The sequence below is a fragment of the Pollicipes pollicipes genome, unplaced genomic scaffold (genome assembly GCF_011947565.3).
Source record: "Pollicipes pollicipes isolate AB1234 unplaced genomic scaffold, Ppol_2.1 Scaffold_7231;HRSCAF=8579_pilon_pilon_pilon, whole genome shotgun sequence".
In the NCBI taxonomy this organism is placed as follows: Eukaryota; Metazoa; Arthropoda; class Thecostraca; order Pollicipedomorpha; family Pollicipedidae; genus Pollicipes; species Pollicipes pollicipes.
This window is the reverse complement of record NW_023597034.1, coordinates 26,710,210-26,717,043: the sequence shown is the minus strand read 5'-3', so window position 1 is coordinate 26,717,043 and position 6,834 is coordinate 26,710,210. Positions and strand designations below refer to the sequence as shown.

At 49.1% G+C, this 6,834-nt stretch overlaps 1 pseudogene; it reads left to right on the top strand.

The window, feature by feature from the left end:
- Positions 1 to 3,435: 3,435 nt before the first annotated feature.
- LOC119109916 (collagen alpha-1(I) chain-like) overlaps positions 3,436 to 6,834 on the top strand; it is a 22,328-nt pseudogene continuing 18,929 nt past the window's right edge.

Sequence of the window (6,834 nt, the reverse complement as noted above, 5' to 3'; positions counted from 1 at the left end):
CGTATGGGCTGTTGTTGGGGTCGGTAAAGTGGTTGGCGGTGCCTGACCATGATGTGGTCAGAGAGCCCGAGACCTGCCCAGGTCACTACCAGCCAGCCAGATGAATTAACGCACCCGTTACGCACACGCGTGCGTCTGCTCGGCGGCGGCACAGCCAGACGACATCACGTGTTGGTTTGCCCTTTTCTTGCTGAAATGCTTAGCACAATATACGTTAAATTGCGTTGTTTTCAATGGATTCGTTGAAATCTCTCAGTGCCGAGCTTCACACCGCTTGTGTGACTGACTGGTAAGTGGATAGATCGTGCGAACGTCCCATGATCCCGTCCGTATCAACCATGCACATATAAAATGCATAAATTAAGGTGCGTCGCGTAGGACGCCGAGCGTGTTGCATTGTTCGAGACAGTTTTCACTGCGCCATGTGTGTACACGACCAACATGGATGATGTCTTCCTCTAATATGTTCTTTGGTATGTCACACAAGCGCACGTAATGAAGCCCGTTTGCCGTCATGTTAGGAGAGAATGATGCTTAAATGGGGCGTAGGAATTTCCCAAATAGTGAGAGGGCCAGGCTACTTCTTGAAGTTGACTGAGTTTTCGAAAAGCTGAGGGGCTCACCAGCATTCGTTTGCAACATGCTTAACCAACAACTACATCCTGCCACCAACTCAATACACACGTAGACGACCGCATTGCGGTGAGTGTCGCCATGGACCCTGTGGGTGACATGGCCACCTGCAGTAACGACGGACGGGTAACGAGCGTAACCTCGCATGGCCCTTCTAAAGCACTTCACAACGGGATAAGGCGCTCTGTTCGTGACATGCCAAACCGTTGTCCCTACTGCCATGGTTGCCCTGGATAAAACTGGCAGCGCATAATGCTCGCTTAAATGTCGTTACTATCATTTCTTCGCGTCCTCCCTTCTTCATTCAAGTTGCATGGCTTAGTGACCAACAGAAAACACGCATTTGCAAGTCATTTATTTAGCTGATTTGGCCGTGCATGAAAATGGTTTTGCAAACTATCGCTAAGTGACACTCTTGTCCCGCTGGACCACATTCAACTGCCACTGGCCACCACGCCTGCATATGTGCAAGTTGCATGGTCCTTGGCTTTGTTTACCAGATCCAAATGACGTCTACCCATGCATTTCAGGAAGCCATGGAAGCACACACACGCCCTTCTCTTGCGCGAAGATCGAGACTCCGGGGCAAAATGTGCAGCAACCCCCCGAACCCCGTATTCGTAGTCCCTGACTGATATTGACGGCATCTAGAAATCCTTGACCGTCCCACCGAGAGCCTTAACCATACCAGAGCTTCCTGAAAACCTGGAGACTATATGGGCCATTTTAATCAGAGTTATCTGGCGAACATTTCTGTCAAGCACGGGTCCCCAGACCTCCCCGTCTTTCTGGATCGTCTGGACGTCTCGGGCCTCCATATCCTTAAGCGCGCACGACTCATTTTCAAAGATCGCTGGGATCTTTGCGTCCTCTGGCATTCAACCTCTCGAATTTTTGCACGAAAACGATCCCTTCCCAATCTCGTGTTTTCACAAAGCAGCGACAACCACTGGAGGCGCAAGTAAGGGGAAATGATGCACATGTAAGTTCTGCTGTTCTGGCGTCTCGCTTCCGGCTCACTGGTACACTCAGCACACCCAAAGTCACTTCTGTATTTGACACGCGTCACAGGCACTCCACACAGTCCGTCCCGCCGGCGCGTCCGTCTTTGCGCCGGCGGTTATCCGAGTCTTATCCTCGTTACTCGCCCTCTCCTGGCCCCCGCGGCCGCGTCCCTCGCACGGGGCACATGGGGCAGGAGGAGGGGAACGCGAGCACCTCGAAGCGGCGCTCGCCAAACTAAGCAAACATTTACTGGCCTCACATAGGTGTTCTCTGACACCTTACACACACATGCTCATCCACGTAGCCCCCCGCGGCAGGCGATTGGCCTGTAACACTGTAAAAACTATCAGAACTATACGACTCCGCTGCCAAAACCTGAGTATTACACCGAACTGTAAGTCATCCCTGGACGAGGACAACTGTTATCACTCTGAACCCCTCCCTCAAATGACATAATGTCCTCAAGACGGTCAACAATGGACCCAATGATATTTATGCCAGATGTTAACTGATTAAAACATCTAGTCCTGAATGGCACAGGTGAGAGACCAACGAACTGAACTACTCAGACCTTGCAGGTAAAGTGGTTCCTTCCGCGCACTTCTGGAACAGTATGATGTGAGCGCAGTAGAACAATCAAGGAAGATATGGAATAAAAATAAATGCAAAATATGTAGCAACAGATATGTGTGAACTGCATGGACTTGTTCATTGACATAGAAAACGTAGAATTTGATACTCATAGAAGCCATGCATATTGCTCTTCGAAACCGGCCCGGCTCCAGATCTCGATGGCGCGGCGTCGCAGTGGTGCGGTGTTCAGAACCAATCTAATTAGCTTGGACTTTATCTGGGACCAAATGGGTCCAAAGCAGGCTATCAGATGAGGCCCCCGACAAAAAGCGTAGGGCCCTAAGCAAGTGCCAGATAATTGGAAGCGCCCTAGACCAATATAGAGGGTCTAGGAGAACATCGCAAGCGCGTCGGTAAGTTAATCGAGACGCATGTAAGGGACCCCTGAGCAGCCCGGAATACCCCTGCGGATTAAAATATCCTGAGGCCCCGGCTATAGCCCACAGAGCCCTTCTGGCGAGTAGGAAGAATCCGTGAACGGTCTGTGGTTGACAAGGAAGCCCCGGTACGCTAGCAGGAAGGGTCCAGCAGCAACCCAAGGCCCTCCGAGCAAATGCAAAGAAATCAAGGGCAACGTGGAAGGCCCCTTAACGACCGGAATTACCCTGCAAGTGGGCATATAGGTCCCCCGGAAGCAGCATAGGGCCCTAGATAGTGAAAAGAAAGCTTAAGATTTTCAATCCACAACTTTTCAAACATTGAATAATTTTCTTTTTACTTCTCGTGGGCCCAATTCACTTTCTCATGCAACTGTTCATGGTCGCCTGGAAATCCTGAGGTATACAATTTTTTGCACTTCGTGCGAACAATTGCACCTGTTCGGCCGGCCATAGGGCCGGCTCGGAACCAATGGGCTCCTTAGAAACCGAGGGAGGTCTGGGCCCCGTGGCCCCCTCTGGATCCTCCCCTGGCCATAATCATGCTAAAACTTCTTCCCAGAAGCCTCGCGCCTTCGTATCTTGAAATATCTGGTCTTAAATTATCAAATGTTATGACGTTCCAATAATGCGCAAGCAACAAACCCTTCTTCAAATCCTACTCTTAACCGCGATACCACTCGGTCTGCCTTCCCGGGAATCCAAAATAATCGCGTTCTTCGTAAACAAAGACTTCGTGACGTCATTAACAGCGGACACTTGGAGTTCCGCCCAAGGTCGGTTTCGCCTCGTGGAAGCCCCGATACGGGTGTGGGCGGTGTTGGGGTGTTGGATTTTTCACTTATATAGGTATGAGAGTGCGTTGTTGTTATTTTTTAATGCAGAGGGTAGCTTGTGGCACCCGTGCAGGTTTTGCTTGCTGTTGGTTCTGTCCAAAACAGTTCGAGTAAAGCCGTGTTTCTAGTATTGGTCAGGATCGTGATCCTGCCTTACCTGGATGCAGGACTTGTTATGAGGTCCAGGTTTGTTTAACAGGATGGACTGCAACATTCAGAAACAGTGCAGCACATTTTCTTATATTGTGGGTTTTAAAAACCAACACATTAATGCTGTAAGCTGGTAGAATGTGTCTCTGGGACCCCAGTGTTGTCAAGCCTTCAACACCTCCTGCATTGCATTTTGGGCCATTGTGCAGGTGTACCCAGTACTACTGAACATCATTTCTGGTGATGCATCCAAGTTTTTCTTGGTTTGATGGTTCTTTGAATCAGTCTTGCTTTTACATTTCTACTAGAAAACATGAGTGATATGCAGACCAAAGTGAAACTGAGCTTTTCAACTGACTAGTTAAATGAGGTAGGTTACACAGTATGTGGTAGGAAACATAATGAATTGATCTTTGTAGAAAGCTAAGCAGTTTATTCTATTCAGCAATGGACTGAAATTATGGGGTGAAGAAAGGTGTGGTCTAAAATTGGCATAATACTTGTGATGGGAATATCTTGGTACTAGTCATTGTTCTAGAGCTAAGTCATGGTTCAGTAGAGCCTTTTAGCAATATGAATATCTCACAATCATATTGTGGTGTTGACTGTCATATCACTGACACTTTGATTCCACTGTGCCTGCTTTAAACTCCCCAATGGTGTTAATTGCAAATCACTTCTGGGGGTGTAGAAATCCCCTAAATAGCTGACAAGATGGGCACACTTCAGTATGACTCAAAGATCCATGGTTAGTACACCTAGGCATGACAAAGTGATTTCAAATGCAGAATTAGGGGTTAGAAGAGCGGTGACAGCTTTTCTGCTGTAATGCTATGATGTGGCACAGAAGGAAGTGGTAGAAATCAAAATGTCCAACCCAGTCTATTCAGATGACTGGCCTTTACAGCCCTTCTTTACCAATGCTGTTTTCTTATGTTCTGCATTATTTTGAGGATTAGTAATATGCATAACTGCCACAACTGACAAGGCCCAGCAGTCTGACCAGATGTCTGTTTTTCAGGATTGACAAACAATAACAACTGCAGCCATGTCAACCTGTCTATGTCTTTTAACAGCTGTTGTCAATATTCTAGTGATCATCCCAGTGGTAAGAATTCCCTATTTGAATACTCATATATAGAATTATGTAGTTTCTGCAGTCAGTTAGAGAGCAGAGCAGGTGCTATATGGATTGCACTTACATCAGTATACTCAAAATGGAAAGAGATTGAAAGCAGGATTGAGAAAAACAGCCTGCTTAATACTGCTTAATACTGCTTAATACTGCTAAAACTGCTTAATAATGATATGTGTTTTGTAGTAATTGGCATTGTCTGTGCACATGCATATACTTTCCGATTGATGGTGTAGGCCGTTATGTTTTTTTGTCATAACCTTATGGCAATGCAGGTATATTTTTCCCACTGAGTTGAGTTTTTGTAAATAATTTTGATTGCATTATGCGGTACTGGTATGCTCGAGATCAATTTTACCAACATGCATTTGCCAAAAGGTAATGCCCATCAATTTGTGTATCAGGTCACCCAAGCCAAGGAGATGTTGAGCCTGGGTCTCATCGAGACAAGACCAACCGGAGGAGCACAGGTGCAGCGCTTCTGTGTGACATACTTTCCAAAGGTGTACAACCTCACAGAAGATAAAAGCAAGGTGGTAAGTATTTCATAATTGATCAAACAAGATAGTTATGAGGTGTCATCAGAACAAAAAAGTTGCATGTCCCATTGGTGAAAACTTTGGCAGGCATCTTCTGGCAATGACAAGAGGTGATACAGTATTTGTAACTTGGTCTGTTCTGACAAAAGATAACTCTTTTGGATGAAAAATGCTCTGCACCTACAAAATACCCTCATACATGTAGATATGATACACCAATTCTGTACACACCAGGGGGAACTGTTGCACTGTTTTGATTTTGTCTCTGTATAGAACAGCTATTTTCTCTGTTACCCATCCATAAGGACCCCACAGTAGTCCATCTGGCAAAATGGATGCCTGACAGTGATGTGGTTGCCAGCTTTATATAGGAGCATGATTGGTCTGCACAGTCTGTACCCGCCCCAGATGGGTGGTGGTCACTGATTGTGGGCTGTGTCTGTCTGTCTGCCAGTCAAGTCACCCAGTGGCTGATCTGACCAGTTGGGATGGCTGCGCCGAGCCGCCGCCAGCGCCGCTGCCGCCCATGGACCAGCGCTGGGTCTTCCTCAACCAGTCGACGGCCGCCAACTGCTCGCTGGACAGCCGAGTCTCCCGGCTCCAGGTCAGTTTGGGCCGGAGGGTCGCCCGTCGCCGGGTCAGTGTGTGCCTTGTAGTCGTGCAAAGACCCTTTCGTCAGCTGGCCGATTCCGACCGTGGGCTCGTGTCAGATGGTTTGGAGCCAGTCGGAGCCACTTGCAGATGTGCAGACGCTGGGACGAATTGGAATGGAGCGCTTGGGGCGGGCTGTGGGGTGTCCACGTCGCGTGTGTTGCTGTTCTTGAGCAAGGGCCTGTTGACAGGATGCGGTCGTGCTGTGCGTCAGAAATTCCACCCTCTGGATTTTGACGAGCTGGTGACATCCCACCTTCTGATGCTGTTTGGCCGTGCGGGCTCTCCCCCCACCCCCGGAAGCCGGTCCCAGCTGGTGAACGCTGACGCTGTGCGTGGTTGTCTTTCAGGGTCTGAACGCGGCTGGTATCGTGATCCAAGTGAACGAGTCTTACGGTTCGATGGCGAAGAATGCCAGCCCGTCGCCCATGCCGGTCACGTTCATCTCGTGGCGTCATGTTGCCGCCATCATGGTTAGGCCCGTCCCCCTTCTCTTGCTCCACTCCCTCCTGATCATGATTAGGCCCATCCCTCCTCTCCTGCTCCACTCCCTCCTGATCATGGTTAGGCCCGTCCCCCCTCTCTTGCTCCACTCCCTCCTGATCATGGTTAGGCCCGTCCCCCCTCTCCTGCTCCACTCCCTCCTGATCATGGTTGGGCCCGTCCCTCCTCTCTTGCTCCACTCCCTCCTGATCATGATTAGGTCCATCCCTCCTGTCCTGCTCCACTCCCTCCATCGGTCGCCCCGCACTGATGATTGTGTGTGTGTGGGGGGGGGGGGGGGGGGTTGCGGTTGACGCTGGTTGTACGGTCGTGTTCAGTGTACAGTTTCTGATGGGAACTGTTGGTTGAAGTCTTCCTGCTTTTTGTCATGG